This window comes from Diadema antillarum, unplaced genomic scaffold (assembly GCF_040938485.1).
Source record: "Diadema antillarum isolate AM-2024a unplaced genomic scaffold, OU_Dant_1.0 scf00000072, whole genome shotgun sequence".
Taxonomy (NCBI): domain Eukaryota; kingdom Metazoa; phylum Echinodermata; class Echinoidea; order Diadematoida; family Diadematidae; genus Diadema; species Diadema antillarum.
Window position 1 is genome coordinate 2,270,781 of NW_027270961.1, and position 26,269 is coordinate 2,297,049.

Genomic DNA, 26,269 nt, shown 5'->3' on the forward strand with positions numbered 1-26,269 from the left:
ATTTATCTTGTCTTTCTACGAGCAAGATTGACATTTTATTGGATTCAAACTGCCACGAAATGGCCTCAAGATATAGACAGGCTGATGTCAAAATACTTCTCTCCGGAAAGAAATAGTTGCAAGATATTTTCTTTAATAGTGAGAATCACTTTTGAGTGGCATTTCCCAGGCGTTTTTACTATCATTCTGCATGGTCGGAGTCGCCATTGTAGAAAGTGATATTATATACGTGCGGACATAAAACAAGAGTGGTCGTTAGATTTTCCTCCCGTAGGCTCATCGAGCGACATTCATCTTGCACTTGAAGCTATTACAACCTTGTTTACTCTCTCTTTAAGGGCATCAACTCCAGAGTTGTGGCCAGACACAGAATTTCGTGATGATTTTGTTTCCGTCCTACAAAATGAAAGGTAAAAGTCAAGCATTTTATTTTCTTGTTGTATGTTATTTTCTTTGGTTTGTAGGTTATAACGTTGCAGTTAAATGCAATATGTGTACTTGCGAGATTTTCTTTTCAGTGAAGCGTTTGACAGGTGAATCATTCACGAGTCATTCACATTGCAGACAAAGTAAACAAACGCTTGAGAGATGTAAAGTGGCTCTTTGCGTGCTTCATGAACACTACACTGTTTAACAATCTCTGATTAACCCTGAATCAGCACTAAAAAAAGAGAGAGTGATGTAAATGCCATAGGACTGTGAGGTTTTCAGTCCAGCATTCAGTTAGAGTAAATCAAGCCGTTTAAACAAGAAGAATTTCCTATATGGACAATAAATGAATCTGAATCTGAATTTGAATCTGAAATTGAAAAAAAATATGATGAACGATAGAACACTGTCTGACTGTTGTTTATCAGAGTAGACTATCACCTGCCTTTTTATTACAATTGAAGCAACTTTTAGATGTTCACTTGATTCTAGGTGTGCCCTATTTTTACGGCATGGTAGGTATCATTTACAATTTATTCTCCCCAAGTAAGATGGACACATTTTTTTTTTCTCTTTTTTATCGTGATAACCAAATTGTGCACCTTGCTACAGTGATCCTACTTTGGATGATATTTTTAGGACGCTTATTTCATAGACGAGAGATATAGAGAACGATTGAAGGGAAAATAGATATAAATCGATCAAATATTCGGGGAGCATCCGTTCCGATGACATCGCTATTGTTAGCAGTCCAACTTCTGAGGGTATATATCAAAACCTCGCATGACGACAAAGCTAGCCTCTCTCTCTCTCTCCCTCTCTTTCATTCCAGCTCAATCTCTCTTTCTTACGTTGTAAGGGATCGCCTTTCGTACAATCGCTGTGTCGTTGTGTCGGGGATTCGTGCATTGCTACAGGCGAGACACGAACCAGTTATATTCTCTTTTTATACTCCAGGAGAAAAATATAGCGGGCTTTTCTCCTATAGAGCCAATTGATACGCGTCAATTAAAAATTATTCTCGCGAGGAACATATCACATGGAAGACGCTGGTTATGGTATTCATAACCACCTGTAAATGTGCGGTAGTGCTACTCTATCTGTGTGTGTGTGTGTGTGTGTGTGTGTGTGTGTTTGCATGTGTTTGCGGGGTACTCCTTCAAGTACCTATTGCTAGTTTGTGTTTGTGTGTGTGTGTGTGTGTGTATGCGTTAGCATGTAGATTAGAATTGTGGATTTCATGCGCTTCACGCGTTCAGAATACAATGTGTACAATTATGTCACCGAATAGCACGTGTTGTGTTTATGCTGCTTCAAAGAATACAACTGTGTAAATCATGATATTTGGAGTCGTCAGATCCGATGTGATTTGGGATTTTCGCTAGCTATCATTTTTACCCTACTAGAAAAAATTTGTAAAGTGCTTGAGTAGAGAGTACGGAATTACTGTTTAGAGTCTTTTTAAGGAGAAATTTCTCATGCCTACGATACACTTAAATATTTCAGCTCCTTAGTGAATATTACTGTGAGTGAGAAGAAAATGCTAACTAACTAGATCTCAAACGGCCAGATTAGAGCAAAAAAAAAAAAAACAACACAACAACCCACAGAATTACGGTTGGAAGTTTGACAGAAATATTTCTGTGGCTAGAACTATCAGTCAGGGATTTTCAGCTGTGACATTTTCCCAACGTTTTGAATATAGTCATAATCAAGTCACTTAAGTCACTTCAAGAGAGTATCAAAGACGCAATGTCTGCAGCTGTAGCTTCTTTCGCTTTACGGAGTATGTTTGGCCGCCTCCGTTGATGTGGAGCAGTCGAAGAAAGCAGGCGCCACTACAAAAACCTGATCATTGCCTACTTACTGGTGAACACACATTATCAAAATGAGTCTGACTTCTAGATAAATGATAACTCAACAACCGCAACATACTTTCAATCATGCAGTAACCAAATCCTCGGGACACTTGTCTGACTTCCTGAACATTCACAGGAAACCGGTCCGTGATTGTCTCATGAGGATCTTGGCTCTTCCCTTTTTCTTTTTCTTTTCCGACGTTGCGAATAATTCATAACTCTTAGCTCGGGGCTCCTCTACTTTGGCGCGTCCTTAAGAGCGCTGAACCTTCGCGTCTTTACAACGTCAGAGTCCTTGTCTGGGAACCATTTCAAGAGCGAGCTTGTATCACAAGGGTCGACCTCCCCTCCCCCCTCCCCGCCTCCTCCCCACCCTAAACACCCCACTGCTGCTGTCCTTTTGACGTCAAGATTCAGAGATTGAGTTCTATGTCTCTTGTGTGTGCAATAGTGTTTTCCCCCTCCCACACACACATTCACACAATCCCACTATCACACTTATCACCATTCATCGGAGCGTGACAGCTACATTTGCAGCCATTGGCAGGATCCTCCAAGTCTAATTTTGGAGGGTACAAACATCCTCTGGTAAACGCTGTGAAACGATTAGGAGTTAAATTTTGAGTGTACATTTTAAGATCCTGGCAAGCCAAAGTATTCTCTGGTGATGCGGTTGGCTACAGCAGAAAAGAACTTGCATGCTGTACAAGCACTTTGAGGGTAAAGCCTTGTGATAAACCGTTGCATTTATTCTATGTATTGATTTTTAACCTGGCAGCAGGCATGCCTGAGTTCGTTAAGACTTGGTACTTGAGTTCAAACTTCCGACCTCTGCATCCATTTATTGTTCGACAAACATTAAATAGTCAACCAAGAGCAAAATGCGATAAGATCTTCGATAGTCGACTACTCGTTGTTTGCAAGAAACTGACCTCAGAAGGTGTTTATCTGTTTGTGGTTCTTCTCCATCTCACAAATCTCTCTTCCAGTGCCGCCCCCCCCCCCCCGCTGCCCACATTCTCACTTTGCATTTCATTCTCAACATCCATGTCGTTCCACCCGACCCATGTTACTCCACTATTGACCACCACCTGTTGTCTTGTCTCGTCTTATTCACATTCCATCTCTTCTTCTACGACATTTCTTTTCATCTTCCTGTTACGTAACCCTCGCTGAACCGTAGACTACGTTAACCTTGTCCTTGTATGTCCTTCAGTGTGGTCAAGATTTGTTGTCACGACTCAACCCAAATTCAGCAAACGTGGAATGCGTTCCTAACAGGATGACGTTGCCTTTTCCACTGCCCTGGGTCTCAATGACCCAATTAACTGACCAAGGTTAGACCGAGCAGGTGTATTACCCCACATTCCTGGTGAGGAACACTCCAGTAGATAGATAGTCGATAGCTTCATATTTGGGTACTAGTATGCGAATGTTCTGACCCTAAACAAGTGCTATAAGAAAGTGTTTAGGGAAGTACGTAGGAACTGGGTTCTGACTCTGCTGAGCTGCTTTTCACTGGACGAGGTAGTATTGGCAGCAGTGGGCGTGGACGTGGTGGTAACAGCCACAGAGAGTGTTCATGCAGACACCAACTTGCACCATAAACGTTGCTTGCAAACTCGACTACACACCTTAGAATGGCGAGGTAATCAAACTAATAAACAAACAAATTACCAAGGACCGACGTTTGCCAGCGATCGGTGAGAGTATAAGAAAAAAAGGTCTGCGACGAAAAAAAAAATCGTTTCACTGTCGTGACTGTGGAAGATGATCAAAGTACCTCGACATGAGTATTTGTGATTCTACACATTACAAAATTTGATGTTACAGCAACCCCTAATGAAATCGAATAATCGTATTGTTCATGCTACTCAGATGTTTCCGTATCATCAAATACCTGTTAGTAATTGAATCACAAGTGAAATCAGGGACATTAGCGTTGTCGATATCAGACTTTCCAGCGAAGGGGTCCAAAGACAAAAGTGCAGTAATCATACTTCCGCATTCCTGCTGAATTATCAACTTGAAATCAGAACCAAAATCAGGGAACGTGAAAATTCTACAGTGTTCCAAAAACTGTTATTACTTGGGGAGGAACGTGTCCGGCATTTCCCTACTTTCAAACCACAATCCGATTCCTTTACAAGTGATGCCATTATGACACCACTCGGGAGTTGAATTCTCATGAGTATCGTTAATCATCAGCTATTGCACTGTGGATATGTTAACAAAAACAAAACAAAACAGACTGCACTACAAATGAGGTCGGACAAATGTGGAGGAATTGAGACTTTGATGTCTGAGCGGAATATCAATCATGTTGTATAATTCTTAATATCGTCGTGATTACAGCATCTCTACCAATCAGTATTCTGTAACAGGTTCAGCAGGGTATTTCTGCTGTTTCCTAAAAAAAAGTTCCCCTTGTGAAGGAGCATTTCTAATTTACCCGTTTTCTTGCTGGGGTATAGTTTGTTCTGAGGGAAGTTGTCGATTAGTATGGACATGCTGTATCCAATCACTGGCGCCCTAACGACATGGGAGCCGCAGGGAACCGTTTCAAACAGACGATGGCTGAAGGACCACGTGACAGCCGCTATCACGACAGTATCTTTATCGAACGCTTTCGTCTAGAAAAAAAAAAAAGACTCGTGTTTGGTCTCATGTCGTGCAAGTCGCACTGCATTGGATCAATACGAACAGTAGTAATTTCGTCGAAAATTGGGACGGTCCATTTATCATCATTCATCATCTATTGCCTATCAATTTGTGAAATGGAGAACATGTCTGCCCACCCATTATCGAGTGCTTGTACAAGTGATTCGATGCGTATTACATCTACAAACAACTGAGCGAGATAATTGTTTATTCTGAGCGGGACTGTAGGGAGTCTAGTCCCAAGTCACGGGATGCCAGTGGGGCAGACAACCCGCTCCATCTGGACAGCAGGGACGTGCTGAGTCGACTGACTCATTCAAACAACTCCCTAAGTGCGGATGAAATCCGTGCAGCCATCGCGCTTCTCAGTAAGCATTAATGGGTAATGATGCTTTTTAGTATCATGAAATGAATGCCTACCATTATTCTGGTCTGGTATAATCGATTGAAGCAGGGTTTGTTCAGTAAACGAAATCTGATCGAAATATTTGGCCGTTTACGCTGAACAAAAGAGTTCCATTACTGTTCCGTTTGATGCGATACTGCGAAATGAAACGCGATTGCTTAGCAAAGGTAATTGACAAATAAGTTATACAACAATGATGAGATAAAGCGGCCCTTACTCATTCTTTTCTCGGCAAACATGCAACGCACACTCACACAAACATACACACACACACACATTATGTACATGTGTGTGTGTGTGTGTATGTTCGGAACCTGAAGAGGCTGCAGAGTGAACGAAACTCGATGAGAGATGGGAATGTTTTCATTCACACAAATTTCGTATCCCATGCAGGGGCGGATCCAGGATTTCCGTAAAGAGGGGGCACCTTTACAAAATTAAGGGGGGGGGGGCGCACGCACCCCTCCCCATTTGTTTTTAACCGTGCGCTCCTCCCTGGATCCGCCACTGCCATGTTTTCCTTCTCTCTCTTATATTAGAATCGGGAAGAAAAAGAATGACATGTTTAACAGAACATTATTACAGATATATAGTACCTGAGCGGATTAAAAAAGGAAGTGTTGTTTGCGGTATAAGTTTGCGGTATAAACAATGAGAGAAAATGCATTTTTTGTTTAAAATTCAAATCGACATTTGTATACTTTAATCAGTGGTGTTTATTTGATCATCATTCAAATCACAAACTTCATTCATGTCTGCATCGTATGTCACTAAAATAGATGATATTCTTTCTATTTTTAAAGGTTCTTTAAAGGAATAAAAGCGGTAGAAGGATGACGTAGAAATCTAAAAAAAAAAATAGGAGAGGAAAGAGGCTCAGATATTGGATAAAAGCAGCTGACATTGATTTCAGTATTTTAAAGATTCATAGCAGAGAGATGGCAGTGCCCGAAATGCGAATAGGAAGTAGATAGAAGTACATCTGACAACCACAAGAAAACTTACCTTTTTTCTTAGCTTGTTATATAGGAAAAGATGTAGTCATGCATGCCCATAATTTGAGGTGATGGTAGTGTTCTATTTGTCTCTCTCTTTCAATATGAAACTTTGGACGAAAAACAAGAACAAAAAGCACACATGCATGATCTCATAGGGATCAAGGTAACGGAGTTGATGAGAGTGAAAGTAATGGCCTCTAGCATACAGCTTTCGGAGGTTGAGACAGAAAATAATCGTCCACTGTAGCTTCAAAGCTCACACTACCTCTTTCTTTTTCTCTCTGTCTCTTTGTGTCTATGTCTGTTTGTCTGTCTCTCCAACAAACACACACATACACACACACACACACATATATATATATATATATATATATATATATATATGGGGTATATATATTCTACTCATATAATTGTGACAGAGAGAGAGAGAGAGAGATATGGAAGGGGTGTGCTAGATATTCGTGGTTCACATAATCTTAGTTACACAGTCCTTGCATGGAGATAATCTAAGTAGCGTATAGCAACACAACATGTTTCCTTCACAATAAAACACGTAACAATGTGGACTGAGATATGTTTTGCATTTACCAGTAATTAAACGTGAAACCTCCTGTGGCGCATCAGTCTGAAAGCGTGAAAGTAGTTTCGGTTTGCACTTCGGCCGGAGTGATTGGGAAAATTTCACGTTTTGCACGATCTCTTTTCCTTTACATGTCGATACATTGTACTCCATTCCCACTACTTCTCACCTCTCTACCTTTTCTCCACTCAGCATCTCCGGAGCTCTCCACTTTCAATCTCTTTCTCTCTGTCTATTACATCTCTTCATTTCTTCCATGTCTTTGCTTCAAGAGCATCTATTCCTATTTGTTTCGTTTCTCTTTCCCTGTTTAATGTTCTCCTCCCTACTAATACATCTCTACATTTTGTTCAAACGACTCTCTTCAGTCGCTAGATTTTTTTTTTGTCTGTTCCCTCCTTGTTTCCCATTCTCCCTGCTCAATATATTTATTCATGTATTCGCCATTCCCGCCTCTAACTTTAACTCTTTGATATTTTCTTCTCCGCTGCGCTTCCGCTTGAATATCCATCACGTCACGTGATTTTGTTAGCATGATGCTAGAACCGAGCCGCGCTATTCGTTTACCGTGTAGTAAATGTGCGATATCAGGTTACGCCGCTGTAGTTTGTGAGGAATTTAAGACAGAGTCCCACGCCTCCTTCTTTCTTTGCTCTTCTTCGACGGTAGCGAACATGGAGCAAACATAATGGACGAGCCGTGTTTCGGCGGGAAGGCATACCTCTTTTTTGTCGTCATTCATGTTTTATTAAATCGGTGCGCCCTAAAGCTGTTGTGACTGATGCTTGAAACGCCGTATTTTGGAAAAAAAGACCAAGCTTTCAGCTACAAACGTATATTCTATGAGAACTACCTTTGTGTCCTTAAAGTGCAATCCCATATCATGCTCAAGTTGACCTGGACAAGAAGAGTAAAATCAGGCAAACAAAATCGTAGAAATTTCATTAAGATCGAATCAGATTAAAGAAAATTGTGGAATTTAAAGTTTTGAATGTTTTCCTGAAAAAGGTTGTGACAGGAGGAGCAGCCACGTGCGCAAATTAGAGATAGCGATGATACCATTTCCTCACAAGTTGCCCCTTAATTTCATTTCATTTCATTTCATTTTATTTCATTTGATTTGATTTTATTTCATTTATCTCCACTTTAAATCATCATTGAATTTATATTTGTACATAGACCCTCACTAAATATTCCGTTTGGGAGAAAGAAAACGACAGCAGCAACAACAAAACACATACACACATACACAGAACAGATATCGACGTAGCACTAGGAATGGTATCTTTCTCAATAAATAATTTCTGTTTTGCAATACCATAAGCTCTTTTATTTTCAAGGTTTTCCGGCATTGGCCTCTTACGAATTGAATATGTGATTGAGGCCACATTGATAATACATTTTGGTAAATATGTGAACATTGATTTGTATTCCACTACATTATTATTTCATATCTTACCTTGATGAGGCATCTATAATTTTTTTCGCCTGGTTTCATTTTACCCATTGCATTCAACTTACTCAATGTGGAGTGGAACTTTGAAATTAGAGTTTCATGATGTTTCTACAAAATCACACGTTTTCAAAAGTTAAAAAAGGGAATTTTATCGTAAGTTGTTTGACAAAAAGTACATGCTTTTAACATGGATGTAATGAACATAACTGATTGGCTTTCATATCCATTTCCGAAGAAATGATGAACTCCTAGATTATTGCTTAAAATGCATTTTTTGTTTAATTTTAATTCCAAAGAAATATAAAAGTGATAGATTAATGCTCAAAATTTGGAGATATGTGGACATTAACATAATCATTCTGAACTGTTGTGTCTACTCTACATAGCAAGAACACGTCTATAAATATTGTCAACCATTCTCTGGTCAATGGCAGTCTAGCATTCGTGATGTCTCGTCGGCATGGTAGGTCATTCTGACAGAAACTTTGAAGTAAGTGATCCTTGAATCAAGTCTATCCTTGATAAAGTGGTTACCTCAGCATTACTCCTTTAAAAGATTAACGACGAGTGAAATGCATGCAGCTGATATCATTTACATTCGCTCTTAAAAAAGCACAAGATTTAATTTTTTGGATTGCACGGTGTGAGCGATTTCTCTAGCTCCATTGATTTTCTATGAGGACTAGGCGATGCTATTCTTAGGTCGAAGCAACATGAATGCTCTTGAACAGAGACTAGCTGAGGCTGAGGGAATTTGGTCTCTTTTAGCTCAAGCACGCCACGCTGAATAACTAATGGCTGCCTAAGAACGAATTCTATCCGCTCTAATCACGGCGATGTGAGAACAAACAAAGGACTCATGCGATGTGTAGGGACAACATAGCCATCCAGGTTCCAAAGATATCCTTGACGTCTGTGTGCAAATTGCATGAGCGATATGATGACGGAACCGTCTGCTAAATTATCCCCCTAAGCCCTGACGTGGTACATACTAGGTAGACCTCACCCCCCTGTATATATGTATATAAATATATATATATATATATATATATATATATATATATATATATATATATACATATATATACATACATATAATATATATATATATATATATATGTATATATATCTATATGTATATATATTGTAGTTGTTCCGCGTATTGGCAGTACTAGAAATAGCAATAATAAAGTCACAACAGAGGAATGCAGGGAATGCATTGATAGCCAATCTTGATTTAATGAATAATCCGAATTTTCGAGGAACCTTCCTCTTCTTCAGGGATGACAGTGCGAAAGTCATCCCTGAAGAAGAGGAAGGTTCCTCGAAAATTCGGATTATTCATTAAATCAAGATTGACTATCAATGCATTCCCTGCATTCCTCTATATGTATATATATATGTATATATATGTATATATATATATATATATATATATATATATATGTGTGTGTGTGTGTGTGTGTGTGTGTGTGTGTGCAGTGGCGGATCCAGGGAGGACCACAACCGGCGCACGCCCCCCTTTATTTTTTGTTGAAACAAAAGAAATAAAAAGAAAAAATGGGGGAGGGGTGCGTGCGCCCCCCTTTAATTTTGTAAACGCGCCCCCTCTTTACGGAATTCCTGGATCCGCCCCTGGTGTGTGTGTAAAACTTCTTATCCACTGAAGATGTGAACATATCAAATTGCGAAGGATAATCATATGGTTCCATGACAGTTTCTCGTGCGACAATATTGCTCCCATGGAATAATTATCTGCACGCGAAGCCAAACATAAATTCTACCAAGAAACATATCCTAATCCTAATCCTAATCCTTAAATCAAACTAAATCTAAAACCCTATCACAACCTTAATTCCCTGGAGAAAATAAGACCACGAGCAATTGTCACAGGAGTATCATGCCATGTCACGTAATAAATACACATTAATAATTCATGAAGATACACTATCCACTGAAGATATGAAACCAGTTTCAGTTTCAGTTTCAGTTTATTTTATTTAATCACGGCAATTTGCTTCAGCAAAGCTGTTCTTCTGCAAATCCGTGAACAACATAAAAATAGCAGAAATACATACAAACTGCATATACAATGATAAAGAAAGGAACAAGTGTCAGGTAACAACAAAAACAACGATAAATTAAAATATGTACTATACAAAAAAAAAAAAAGGAAAACGGAACATATACCTACGGTAACATGTTATGTTAACAATATCAAATAGAGAAAGAGAGAAAAAAAAATCCTGGGCAGTTGCTTAGGCTACAGCATAGATATATCAAGAGCTCGTTTGAAACTGGTGAGAGAGAGCTTACTTTTCAAGTCATAGGCTAACTGATTCCAACTCTGGACTCCTCTAAAGGAAAGAGTTCTTTTTCCAACTTCTGTTTTTACCTTATACAATACAATTTTTTTCATACTGTTTCTCAGAAAATAATTTGTTACATATTCTTCAAAATATTGCAATACATACTCTGGAAGCATTCCATTAGAAATTTTATACATAACATGTAGTAATTGTTTATACCTTCGTTTTTCCAAAGTATCTAATGACAAACAATTGTAGATTGCTGAGGTCGAATATCTTGGTTCAACCAAAAGGACAGTTTTTAAAGCTCTATTTTGAATGATTTGCAATTTTTCAGAATCCGTTTTTCGCAAATTACCCCATACAACGCTGCAATAATCGAATTTGCTCTGAATAATGGACTTGTAGAATACAAGAGCAGTTTTTTCAGTTATACAAAATCTTATTCTTTTCAATAAATAAAGACTTTTCACTGTGCTTTTTATCACCTTATCCACCTGTTGGCTCCAATCAAGATGTTGGTCAAGATAAACTCCTAAGTATTTACAACAAGTAACAGAGGGAACCTCACATTCGTCAATGCTGACTCTCAATACCTTGTTCCCAATCCTCTTTCTGGAACCTATTAACATCGCTTCACACTTTTTCACATTCAAAGCAAGTGAGTTTACTTCCAACCATTGTGACAAGCACGTCAAGTCTTTATTGAGACCTCTTTGTATTTGACCGAGATCTTTGCCAGGTAAATAAAGACATGTATCGTCAGCGTATAAATGGACCTTACATTCCTTAATGCAATCAGGCAAATCGTTGATGTATACATTGAATAACAAGGGCCCTAACGTAGAGCCCTGTGGGATTCCACATGTTACATACATAGGCTCGGATATGGAGCCATCAATAGTAGTATATTGAACACGATCACGGAGATAATTACCAAACCATTTACATGCATTACTATTCAATCCAAGGAGAGATAACTTATGAAGAAGTGTCGCATGATTGACTGTGTCGAATGCCTTTTTGAGGTCAATGGAGACCATTCCAACCATTTCACCCTTATCTAAGCTACGAAGCATTTCTTCTGTGACACAAAGTAAAGCAGTCATTGTGGAATGGGCAGGTCTGAAGCCTGATTGATTTGGGTTAATAATATCATTCTATGCAAATAATCATACAACTGATTAAAGATGAGCTTTTCGATTACTTTTGTAATAACAGACAAAACAGATATCGGTCTGTAATTACCCATCTCACTTCGACTACCACTTTTATACACTGGTGTAACTTTTGACACCTTCCATTGTTCTGGAATGCAACCACAATTCAAAGAAAGATTAAATATGTACCTAAGTGGTTTTGCAATTATACGTATAACAGGCTTTATCAATGTCATTGGAATAGTGTCCATTCCGTATGAGTTTTTCATTGGCATACTTTCAACCACTTTCACAATGTCTTCTTCAGTAACATCTTCAAATGAGAACATGGAACTCCTTTTCGGTACATATTTTGCAATCTCTTCCTCTGTTCTTTGATCATGACTCTTGCAAATCGCATCTCCTATTTTTGTGAAATATGCATTAAAACAATTTGACATATCAGTTTTACACTTGACCTGTGTGTTATTTTAATATAACCATTAAACAATATACGGATTGCGGATCATGGATAATGTATGTTCACGTTTACACACACACACACACACACACATTATATATATATATATATACATATACATATACATATATAATTTGAAAACATTGTACGTGAAACTTCATATCCACGAGAGATGTGAACACATCAGAGCTGTCGGATTCAACCTGGTCTAACTTTAGGGTCTGACATGCTATTGAGGGAGGTTTGCGTTTATCAAGAGACTGATAATCTCCCACACCCTCCGGTCAGAACATTGTGTATTAAAAGTCATTATCTCTTATACCAAGTGGGTGTAGTATAATAGAAGAGCTTTGAGAAAGCACGCCTGCACCTCCAGTTTTCCATGATTACTTCCCGTTGCATAAGGAATGACTGGCGGGAGATTCTACATACAATAACCATGGTGTTTTACCCGAAGGATTTGAAGTGCATTGAGAAAGGCATTAAGCCCCTAAGGACTTATACTCTATAGGGACTCATAAGCTTCCAGAATAGCATATCAAGCTTGTATGGTCCTTTCGGCAAAACTCATCATCTGCTTTATTGTAAGGTTTAGTTCCAACCACAAATACATTCAACTCGAATTTTCCCTGGTAGTCATTGTCGCACCGCCTAGGCCAGAGCACGCACAATGCAGCCTTTGTGCCACATGCGCGCGATGGGTATCAAACATTTAAATTTTGCTATTTCCTGATTCCCTGAATAGCATGTATTGATCGCTCCGTTTTCAGCATTGCATAGAATACGATTGCAAAGATTGCGCTCATGATATCTTTCCAGCGCTTGATACCATTTAGCGTTTGTTTACATTAAAGTGTTTGCCTATGTAGTGGAAGAACAGTTTCAGAATCCTCTGCGGTTGAGGATCATCATAAATTGATCCACTATTGCAAGATTATATTTATGTAATCTTTGACGAGTATTATCTTGACTGACCCATGCAGTAAATCGAAATATTTTGACGTCCGTCGGCAACATAAATTTCTGTGCTGCATTGTGTGGGCTCACCTGATGTGGAAATAACATACAGATGTCCGTTCTTGTCCCATTACAGTGTGTATTGTCATAGCAACGGCTCCTTCATGCTGCTCTGCTGCTTCATCGTAGATTGGAATATCTGTCGCTCCTTGTTGAAAATCAATTCTATTTTTCTTGTTTCTACGCAGAATGAAGAGTTCGTTCTCTTGGCAACCGTTGACAACTAGGACTCTTTATGATTGTCTTTCAACAGCGGAAGGTAGGTAAGTGGCCGCTCTCATGACATGGAGAAATTCAAACTTAAAGTAATTTCAATGAGAAAGTCAAACACATGAACATTCTTTTAATAATAGGAGGGGAAATAACGAAAACAAAAACCAAGCTTGTGTGATGATTGCCAGTTTAAGAAAAAGGATATGGGACAAAGCGGGTGACGGTAAATGCGGAAGAAGGAAACTCCACAATTGCTTCTGCTCGATTGTTCTAACAGTGTGATTTTTATTGTTAAAAAAAGTACAAAGTGAAATAGAATCTTGTTCACAAGGAACTGTATGTGGCTCTTTATTTCTCATCACACATTTGGTAGATTCGAGGAATGAGATGGACATGACAAGAGTATGACAAGTAAAGACAGTAAAATACAAATAGTCTTATTGAATCATACTTGGCGTCATTCTGTACAAATATAGATTACGGTTTGCATTATCCTATCGTGAAAACTTGGTCTTGTTTTTTTCTGAATCCGTTTACCCATATTTATGACATGTGTGATTTTAGTTTCTCCCTCAGACCAATGCGAAGTGAAAAATGAAATGCATTGTTTTTTTGGCATGGTTGCAAAATGCATTATGAGTCACTAATACTGGAGGGGAAACAGTGTGGTGAAGACACAAACATGACCACACTAATGGTTGTCCGGTTCGCCCAAATTTCCTTGATGGAACGTCTATCTAACCTGTTAAGAAAAAAAAAAAAGGTCACTACCACTCACGCCTCAAATCGATTGATGGACGGATTCAGGAGATGGAACGGTGGCGTAATAGGCTGGTTTCCTAATGTATTCAATTGTACGGATGCTTTTTTACCCCCTAGAATTGTTCAAGTCGTCCATTTCCACTAACGTTTGGTTGTCAGGCCTTACCGGTTTTCAGATGTTTTGAATATATTACTATTTTGTACATCACCGTTGTATTACAAGATTCCAAACAATAACAAGCATACTAATTTTGGTTGCATGTGATAAGAAAATTGTGGTAGATCTTGATGTCTAATTAAATGTCTTTTGATACATTCACGGAGGAGTCAGGTATAAGCTTTATCTAAAATATGTAATGACATACTGTAAGCATGGTAAGGACACATTAATTTCTAGCGGTCAATCCAGGAAGCTACTGGATTTCCTCCGTTGGTCATTGATGAGGATTGTAAAAATAATGGGCACAAAATCTGATTGAATTACAATATTAAGAGTTTGAGCGCAAAAACGGCTTAAGTGCCATTTTTAACGTTTTAAAGTAAGACCGTCGTCAGACAGAACAAAATACAACCTTTTCAATGTTGCCTCACTTGCTATAAAAACAAGAAACGTTCTTGGTGTTACGCTTGAAAAAATTCCATAATTTATTTAGATTTTCTGTTTTTCGTCATCTTTCACCGCAAATATCTCAAATTGACAGAAATCGAGTTAACTCGTTTTGTTACCAAACTCTTCACACATTGCGATCAAATGCTCAATTAATGTTCCTTCGTATATATATATATATATATATATATATATATATATATGCGAAGAATCAAATATAAACACCATGATGAATGGAGGAATTAAACGCCATGAAACAAGCATACAACAAACTAAAATAGACGTTCCAACACAGTAGGTGAAAAAATACAAGAAACAAGGAAATAACAAGAGCACTATACTTTCACACTATTATCTAAAGTAGTTTAAGAGAGTTCAGTTCAGTTCAGTTCAGGTCAGTTTTTATTCACCATCAATTTAGGAGTATATAATAAAAAGATACACAGAGATACATAACTATATCTTCTTCTTCTTCTTCTTCTTCTTCTTCTTCTTCTTCTTCCGGATGAAGTACTGACCTCTGGAAAGAGTATTTTCGTACTTTGTGCAGTGCTGAAGCTAGTGTGCCACGCTGCATTGTTTGATGCTTTTTTTGTGCAATTGATGTAATATACGCTATAAAAAGTTAAAAAGTGATCTTTGTGCAAGTAGAATTAGCTTCTCTTCCAACTAGATTTGACGCAGTGTCACCGCAGTGACGGAGAATGTATATCAATATACATTTCAAGTTTGTACATTTGGTTTGGTGGGAGAGGGAAAAAACAGCATGCATATATATATATATATATATATATATATATATATATATGTATATGCATAGATACCATGGCAAACAACGGCGAAAATCCAGGAGAGATGAAAAAAGAGTAGAAAACGAGGTGAGTATGATTGGAAAGATGGGAGTATATAAGCGAAAGATGGACTCGAGACATAGGTGCTCGCAACCGATGATTTTCATTCATGTGAGTACAAAGTGTGAGTAGGATGACAATAGATTTGTCAATTTCCCCTCGGGAGGAGCATGTTAAAGGACAATCTCTCAAATCGTGATAAAGTAGAACTATGCTTTATGTCTTCTGGAAGAGCATTCCATAGTTTGGGGAATTTTACTTAGAATGAGTTCAGGGCTAATGTTGTGCGTACCTTTGGTTGTCTCCGTTAATTCCTCTGACGGGTATCATACAAATGAACAGAGCTAACTAATACGAATAAATCATTAAACACATTTGGTAATAATAAAGGGATCTTTAGTTTGTAAAAATACTGTGAGAAATTACACCTTTAAATGTTGATAATTTAATGTCTCCTTTACTCACATTCTTTGATTTGTTGGCAGTGCTTTACAAATTATGAAACGTCATTTCGCTGTAAATTTACTCGAGGTTATACAATAATAGAAAAATGTTGTTAGTCAAAATATATCTATGCAACACATCCCCTTGAGAACATGATTTTGACTTTAAAAGTTATTTTATTCACAAGAAGGTTTCCCTTTATCATGTTTATCGTTTCTCCTTAAATATTGATACTGGATAAAATTTCACCACCCAAGGCTATTACTTAACATGAAAAAAAAATGCCAAAATGATAGAATCTTTAGATCCTGTAATGATAACAGTTTTCAAAGTTTCCTAAGGACTTCTGCGGTAGTCAAAGTGACAGGGAAATTGATAATGCAAGGAAGAGGACAGCATCAATCTCCACCGACCCTTTTATATAGCACATCCATCCTTCACTTAGATTTGTCTGTATTTGATTATTAAATGCAGGTAAATAATTTCGCATCTTGAAGATCACTACAATGTAGAGAGAGTTGCTAGGCACTTGAATTATTAAACGGCATGAGATCCATCAATGTGTAGTATGACACCATAAAGGTAAGATACTATTAAAATGAGCAGGTAGCACAAGAATTATTCTTATCATAAATGCAGCACCATTCCTCTCACTTGCATTGCGGACCAAGTTGAAAAAAAAAAAACACGGAGAAAAACTTGTGTGAACAGCACGCTCGCCAGCTTGCCATCACAGACGCTGTGCGCATGCGTCCCAAACCACCACCGTATGAAGAAGCTGCTTCCCGTTACTCTTTAAAGCGACTTGAGAGCTAGGCGGAGCAAGAGCACACCGTCGACCACCACTCTCGTTAGCTAATAAGCCTCAAAAGCAGCTATAGGGAAGGTTGGCTCTCTCTCTCTCCTCTCTCTCTCCCTCTCATTCCGGGTAATGCGTGTGTTGATAAAGTCCGTTGTTTGACCAGGCTTGTCACACGGATACCGTCGCCGAGTTCCATCTTGGAGTGGCGCGCCGCGCGCTTCTTTTGTGAGCCTAATGCAATTTTCATCATTTGTGAGTCTGAAATGCCTGCAGTAACGATATAACGTCGTCCTTGAGCGTACATACCTGATCATTTGCAGCGGATTTATGCAAGGAATCGCAAGAAAAGAACTCATCCTGGTACTTGATTGAAGGATATAAGCCACGCGAACCTGTAATGGATATTCCTGGTCTTGGTAAGTGTGTTCACATAGAAAAAGAATGTCTCGCATAAAGAAGTAAAAGGATATGTTGCTCTAGAGAAAGTTAAACAAACATCTTAATCCAAAGCGACGTAACATCTTGTAGTTTTTTTTTTTTTTAACGTAACTTCATGGATTATCGGTTAGAAAAAAAAAAACTATTCAGGTCTGAATGTCATTAACTTGCAATTGTAAACTTTACACTGTCTTTTTCGTCGGGTTTGTCGCTGTTTGTTCCGTCAGATTTATTTTGTTACTTACCTTCTTTTGTTACTTATCTACTTAAACAGCCGGTCCTATTGCTAGTAATAGGTGCTTGCGTTTGTATGTTCTGCAAAATTTTGCATATTGGGAGAAAAGCGACTGGCATTACTCATAAAATGTAGTTTTCAAGGCCTCTACTCTTCATTTCATAGCCGTTTCGGCCCTTTGAATATCTAATTTTAATTGACACTGTCTCCACTCGCGTACCCATGGTAACATAATAAGAGAGAGAGAGAGAGAGAGAGAGAGAGAGGGAGAGACGGGTCAAAAGAGGATATAGTTTAATGATAATTTTTTCTTTCTCCGCGTGATCTCTTTGGAATTGGACTTAAAAATTGGAGTCAAGGCGTTCGTTAATAATGGATACATGCTGTGACGTGAGAATCAAATCAGTGGCTAGCTTGCTGTGGGTAACAGTTCATTAAGCACACTCTAAGGAAATGGAGGAATGGCGAGCTATACACTGCCGGCGACTCGTTCTCTTCCTCCGCCACGGAGAATCCGCAGCTATTCTTTTCTTCGCAGACTACAGCAGCCTGCATCTGCCGTTCGAATCTGATATTCATCAGAATACCTTTCCTTTGCTCATCTAACAGACAATGAGAGTTTGCCGTCAACAATGGGTCACGTGAAAGATGAGATCCAACGCCTGAATGACATGGCAAAAGGGGTGATTCGATGGAATGGGTCTGCTTTTTCCAACATACGACTTGTTCTCAAAGCGACCATCATTTTTACCCCCGATAAAGGCCGCCCCTTGACGTATGTTAGCAGTTTCCTTTATGTGCCGTGAGCCATGACGCGTGGCGAGACTTTTTATTTTTGTTCCTTCGTAGAGAATAATTCATACCAATCTGACGGTTTGAATGGAGCTCACAATCCCATATGAAGCGATAAATTATCTAGATGCAATTTGCGTTTTGGAATTTAGTTGCTTTTTTTCATCAGGAACAAAATTTAAGTAAACGTCGAGCTGCACAATATTATACTGATAAAAATTTGTCGTGATGCTAGTTGATGAAAGTGTCATTGACTTATCCTTCCCGTTGGACTCACAATCACTGTAAATAACTGAAAATGTGAATTATACGTAAGTGTATCAGATGCTACCTTTCCTAGACCTCAAAATGATATTTTGATGATAATGAGGATAAAATCGGCTAAAAGGAATGCTCGTGGACAAATCTACTTCACTGCGTTTTCAAAGTACATTGATGGACAAATCCATTGCATGACCATAATTCTTCAGGTATTAAAAAATACTTGAGGATGATGCGGTATGAGTGTTTTAATGGGAATTCCAGAGGGGATGTACATGAGCTCAGAAAACATAGTCGTCTGATACTGTAGACGTTATTGTACTGTCTGTGAATGAGGTAATACGGCGTCGTGCAGAGTGACAAGATGAGAGACACCGCGATACGAAGGAGATTGATTGCGGAGACACGTGTATGACCTGCAGAGGCTAGGGCACCATGGAGGGGGTCTCATGGTCTTGTTTTCGGGCTTTAAAGAACCCTGTGTGAAAGTTTCACAAGTGAAACTTAAATAAAATCTGTCGTGTACATGAAAACAGGCACCTACGCAAGCATTTGAAGTACAGCCACTTTGTGTAGAGTAGAGTGAGTAGAGAAGAGTGCATGACGCTCAATGATATCAGGACTTCAAATAAGATCAAAGTATGATGGTAGAAGTTTCAAAAAGACCGGTTACTGTTTAAAAAAATGGTGACTGTAGGGCGATGATATCAACAAATAATCTACTGAAATATAAATTCGTGGCGGCGACTGACATTACTGTTCCATGAAGACATGAACAGTGTGAAATTTCATAAATCTAAGTCCTATCTAGATAAGGTATTTATAATTCTGTCGTTTGGTTTACCCTTGTAATGTTCAAGTGTGTATGGAGTGGTGTTCGACCTTGATATATCACTTTTTTCTCTATGTCAAATAGCCACACATACATAATATTCCAGTCGAATTGACTTCTCAACATTTTCCAGATGATAATCAAAATGGTCATGTATATCTCATAGAAGATTAAAGAATAGCCTTGCATTCGCTACTGTACAATTATGTTAATCGCGCGAAACATTTCAAGCGTTTCTGATCCCTTTTCGTTAAAAAAAAGTGAAAAGTTGAAGTTCAAGGAGACACCGCGGGCGTATTTTTCTGCCGACTTGATTTGAAATGCTGTTATAGCTCGACGACAGCACTGTGGAAGATCAGTAAACCGATTGGAAAAGGAAAGGGTAATCTATGGATAGGAAACTCTATGGTTGACTTAACCGACTCATGAAGTGAGAATTTTCAGCTCTAAATCCATAAACATGATTTTCCGTGAATTCCTCAGGGTCTGTTTCTCTTAGGAAGAGTACGCTGGTTAGTATAAGACTATTCTTGGTGGCATTCGTATGAGAAAAAAAATCTTTCAGTGAAGCATGTGAGATTTTCACCAAGGTAACAGGGAGGTTTAAAAGGGAAACCTACAGTTCCAAAGCAAGATTGACGATGATGCAAACCACAATTGCTGGCCAAACTAAATTCTCACTTCATGTCCACTTGTCTTTTCCTTGCCAATAGCTCATTTTTACCTACTTGAGGTACCATCTTGCTCAAATTAACCTTGTGTATCACGGGATTGTGAAATTCGTATGCTGAATCATGAGATGAAATTAAGACTACGTCATTACTGGCACCGGCATGTGAAAGTGTTGTTACATGGTGAATAATATCATGCAATATATTAGTCCATTGTCCCTAACTGTTTAGATATTAACTTTTTACGAAAAATGAAAACAATAACAGCAAGAGATGGAGACATGACATCTGGTTTATGAATAACACAAATATCAGTCGGTTTAGTAGGTTGATAATTATATAGCTTGACACGAACTATAGTTTGCATTTCGACCTTATAATATTTGTGGTTAGAATGATGCCAACATGATGTCAACAGATAAATACTCATTTCGGTCGTGTTGGTGTAATCATTATTTGTAAGCATTTGTCTGAGATCCGTTCCTCTTATATCTATATCTCTAGCATTCCTAAAGACCCCTGATGAAAATGTTCCTTTGTAAGATTGTCCGAAAAGATAAGAAAATTATCCAAGCCAGAAATCTACCAGTTACAAAAAATAAACATTTCCCGATGCGTGGTACAAGCTCTATAATGACTGTTTGAATGTAGGCCTTTCCCAGGTATACCAAAGTCTTATACATGTATCATATCGATTGCTTTGTGGCGTATTTAGGGATCAATTCTTTCTCTGCACACTTTTCCCGTTTCTACAAGTTAACCTGTATCTGTTAGGCGCAATTAGAATGACACGCCTCGACTCTTGGATAGAAATTACGCTTGCAATGGAAATCGGAGAAGAAGTCGTTTTGTGAGTTGATTCGGAGTGAATGATGACGAGATTTCTCCTTGTCAAAGTCGCCTTGAGACTGTACCGCCATCATGCAAATCTGACATTCTAACCATGTCGTCGTTTATTAATCTGACGATTCGTCAGCAGTTGCTGTAAGTGAACTCATTCAGAATGAAACTTTGACATTGTGATAAAGGCTCCCTACGATGGAAAAGTAGATAGATAGATAAATAGATAGATAGGGAGAGAGAGGGAGGGAAGGAAGGGAAAGGGGCTTACTGGGGAAAGAGAATGGATGCGATTGTAATTTCCAGTAGAGATGAGGTTTCGTGACTCCACATTCCCGGCAATCATGTGCGTTACTGGCTATTAGCGAGGCCAAAAGTCTCTCACCCTCGCAACCGCCTTGCGGACGGAATAGCATTTTATCGGCATTAATGCCCACCACTCCTCGCTGTGTACACATTCATGCATCACGCCAGTTTTCAAAATAAGCAAACATGCGTGATTACACATATCGTATCTCTCAAAGACTGCGTGATTACTCTCAGACCCCAGCATCTGACAGGGAACAGCCTCAAATGATAAATGGGTATTGCAGTTTGAAGCGTCAACGACTACTTATCTTTATCACGTACTATTTTGAACGTTATTGAATGCTTTCTTTCATTCTAAAGCTCTTCCAATTATCTTTGTAACTTTACAGAAACTATCCATTAACATTTACGGCCAATTGGACTGGTGTATTGTCTTTAAGATCGTATGTGTCTGCTGCAAATGCCCACACCCCCTTTCCTGAGACAGTGAAAGTGAAATGACTGCAACACTTCATTTCTATAAATGTTGCAGTTCCTAAGAAGGGGCAAGACTATGATCACGTTGGGGGAACTTTTTCTCGAGCCATTGCTTGAACGGCACTCTTGACACTGTTTCCAAGTCTGGATAGAAAAATCCTCAAGATGCTCATATTATTTTGAGCGCTACCCAGGGAATTAAAATTTTAGAAGACCGTGCACATTATGACCACTCTCCCGCAATATATCGATGTATATATTACCTTCTTCATGCATTGAATAGTAGCAACCCAACAACAACAACAACAACAACAACAACAACAACAACAACAACAATAATAATAATAATAATAATAATAATAATAATAATAATAATAATAACAACAACAACAACAACAACAACAACAGCAGCAACAACCAAAACACCAAAGGCTCTGTCGAGCCTTGTCCGACATAGCATAGTCAATGTATGGATTCAATCTGGAGGCCTGGAAATTATGCATTCACTCAAACTTCTACGACATTGATACATTGTGATATGTATTTGTAAAACCGCTGTGGTACATTGCAGTCGATAAAACACTGGCCATGTGCCTAGCAGGTTCTGGGGTCGAATCTTGCATGCTGTATCCCCTCTTAACCCAGGTGAATGAACGCGTACATGGCGTTGCTTGGGTATCGGACTGGCAGGGCATTGTTGGGAAGCAGAGTGTTTACATTGAAGACACTTTCCCGGGCAAGTCTGCCAATTCCCGGACGGACGGATATCAATATAACATCATTTCCACATTATTGCTCCCCATCAAAACCACTCTGGTACTGATGTGATTGAGGCTCAGTAGAGTCGGCCATTCATCTTTCGGTTTTTCAACCCACCAAAACGTTCTGCTCAGGGCATAGTGCTGAAATGTAGAGCCGTAATCCGATTTCAGTCGGAAGTCTATATTGAATTCATCATAAATCGCAGGTGGGATTTGGGGATTACGAAGGACTTAACCCATATTTGGAGAGAATGTGGAGGAGATGACTTTATGGAAGTAATCAATTAAAGGTCCTGTTTACCCTTGGGAACAGTAATTAAAAAAATCAAGATATGACATTTAATGCATATGTGTAGGTCTGTTGTACCACAAAACATTCTATCATATAACATTTTCGCGATGTAGCCTAAAATATATGGAGATATCTGTATTTTTCTCATTAAATCGTAACTGTATAGACGGTTTAATCTGGAAGCATTTTTATTACAACTATTGTTCGCATTTTGTATATTTAACAATACTTAACATCGATTTTAGTGATTCATTTTTACAGTGGTTGTTTCTGTTCCTAAGTCACATTTTAGAACTATTTTAAAGCACTAATGCTGGGTTTTTGTTTCATCTGCAAATGGTAAAATATGCCTTTAAGACTAAACTCTATCAACAAAATCTGATATACTGTAGTTATTTAAGAATTCGTCTGTACAAACTAGCTCCTAGGCGTTCAAATTTAGGGCTAGTCTAAGAGGTCCGAGTATTCAAAGGGGTAAAGGTCCATGGGTGTCGGGGTCTTGTGCCATGTATTCTGTATTCACAGTATGAAAGGTTTGGAATTCTAGGCCCGTTATATCACCTAAAGTATGTCCTTGACCAAGACACTTCGTCCCAACGCCACTCTTCTAAGGAACATAAATAACGGTCTTTGTTTGCAAGGTTAACGTTATCTAAGTTGGATTCAACAGTCTGACGATGGGGGTAGTCATATATGTCGTAACGCGGTAAAGAGGTACTTAACTGAGACGACATTATCATATTACGATGTCATGTGTTATGATGTCATAATCACAACGGCGATGACATGAACGATGATTAGTTCTACCAATCGGGGGGGGGGGGGGGGGGGGGGGTTGAACTCAGACATTACACACCGTGCCACGCTATGTACTGTGATGTCAAATGCCATGCACAGAGTTTCAAGGTTAGACAAAGTAGACTTTTCTGGAGCGTGGGAGTTTGGTTATCATGATTCACGTTAGAACATTAAGATCGTAAGATGGCGTTTCCGGATAATCTAATCTTTGGATAAGATGTGATGGAATTTGAGCGATGAGACGGATAGCAAACACAGTTAAATGCTAAATTGGCTTAGTTAACTGGTTGCCGTCGATACTATTCTGATAATTCCCGATTCTCATAAGATAATTACACGGAACATGCTTTTCTCATAAGCAGCGGGTACTCGACAGCACGTTACTGTTTTCGGGTGGAAAAAAAACCAGGTGTAACTAAAATGTTGTTGATGACATCTAATGGAAAGAGAAAGAAGTCGTGAAGGGGTCTTATCACGTGTCTATGACGTTTGTCTCTAGAGCAAATTGTACGTTTGGAGCGCGGGAGTTTAATTATACTCTGGGAGACACCGACTCTGTAATCTATCCAAGAGTTTCGATCTTAATGCACATATCAAATAGATTCAGGCGAAAGTGAATGGATCATCCTCTGATTAGATTAATTGCTGATTGAAATTTAATGCTCTTTAGGGTTTTATTTGCGCCCAGCTGTATTTTTCAACGTAACTATTAACATCAGTGTGAAATGGGCTGGATACGCGACCGGCCAACATAATATTGTTGGTGTGTAATTTATGAGCGAAGTCTTCATCATGGGGTCTGTTTCAGAAGGGAAAAAAAAGAATCAGCATCAGGATATGCTTTATTATCTTTCCGATCGGGGCAGTTCGTCTCGAGAAACCCACACGACCTGTTTGTCAATCCATTTTTGATACCCAGTAAATCTTTTTCACATTTCGACGTCGGCGACTCTAGAATTAGCCTAGATAAATTACATCGAATGTGCATGATGTGACTTGGAAAGTCCTAAATATTATCTTGCTTGGAATCGGATGGTGTTTATGTGTGCGTCAATGTCAAAATCAAGCTCCGGTTAGAGTTTAAAATTGATAAAGGAAAGGGGTGGGGAGATTAAATGGAAAGAACACAGATGATTATTAACAACGGTTGCAAATCCTGCTGCCCAGTTGTTAACTTTCACTAAAAAGCTTTATTCCATATCACCAAGTCTTCGTTCTTTACATTGGCTGCCAGTTAAAAAGAAAAGGACCACATTAAGATTATGTTATTGGTACATCATTCAATTAACTGTTTTTCCCCCGCATACCTGCGTGACTTTATTTCAAAATACTGTACAATCCGACACAAACTCTGCGTTTGTGTACAGATGCACTGTTACTTCAAAACCCAGAATAAAACATGGATGGGAAATCGTACTTTCTCAGTTATGGGACCAAAACTGTGGATTCAATTACCTATTCAGCTAGGCCAATTATTATTATCTACAGGAACATTCAAATCCAAACTAAAAACCTATTTGTTCGTCTCACATTGATGATTATCTAACTGCAATGTTCAGAAAATTGTGTTCTTTATCTGGTATGTGTTTGTTTGTTGTTTGATATTTTCTTCCCTCCTGTCATGTTTGTACATATATATATATATATATATATATATATATATATATATATATTTCTTTTCTTCTTTGAAGTGCCATGAGCACCGAAAGGCGCTATAAAAAAGCCACTATTATCATTATCAACAAAGCAGTACGATGAGAGAAAGGAGCTTTAGAAAGCATGGCTATGTTCAGGTCGCGTCAGCCATGTTTCACCAGTGTTCGGGGCGCACTTTCATTTCACATACGAGATACGAACATCAATGGCTACATTTCGTTACATAAAATTCTTGCTGTCTGGCAGGCAAAAATACCCACATAATACACCAACGGGCACGGCGCAGTTTAGGAACACAGTCTGATGAAAAATGGTCTTCCTTTATTCACCCTCATGTACCCCTCATGGGCTGATTTAGCCGATGACCGACATGATGTACCCTTTTTCAAGTTCAAGTCCTGTTTCTGCAAGATTCTATATAGGCCTATGTGTCAGTACGCTTTTACTTCTCATCCCTTTTGTGAAACTAATTGTGGAGCTTAACACTACCTAGACATCCAAGCAGACGGCAAAATACTCAAGTGCAGGAGATGCCTGGATTGCGCATTACATAGTCTCGGGCCTATCAATAATCAACGCGTCTCAAAATAGCACGTGAGCTGTTGCAAGACGTAAGAAATTGGCCATCAATGACAGTGTCATGTGGTCGCCAACAGAAAATTGAATTTCAAACCGAGGCTTATGACATAAGCGTAGGCGTGCATTTCCAATATTTAATCTTTAGCAAAACCCTGAACAATATGCCACCAACACCACCAACTTTATAACCACAAAAAAGGAAAACATTATACGTGATTATCTGTGTCATTTTTATAAATTAACTTATGTATATCATGCATATGATACAGTATATATACATTCATATAATTATTTTCTATCTGTAGAAATAAGTT

At 38.6% G+C, this 26,269-nt stretch overlaps 1 protein-coding gene across 3 annotated transcripts in view; it reads left to right on the top strand.

The window, feature by feature from the left end:
- Positions 1 to 26,269, top strand: part of LOC139717191 (metabotropic glutamate receptor 3-like) — a 70,462-nt gene that overhangs the window by 19,356 nt on the left and 24,837 nt on the right. For 2 of the 3 annotated variants that reach the window (XM_071628691.1, XM_071628693.1), the window contains exon 2: positions 13,524 to 13,598. The gene's annotated coding sequence lies outside the window, so the exon portion shown is untranslated. Of the gene's footprint in view, positions 1 to 13,523; positions 13,599 to 17,413; positions 17,431 to 26,269 lie in introns of those variants that run through there. The other variant, XM_071628692.1, reaches the window with a different exon arrangement.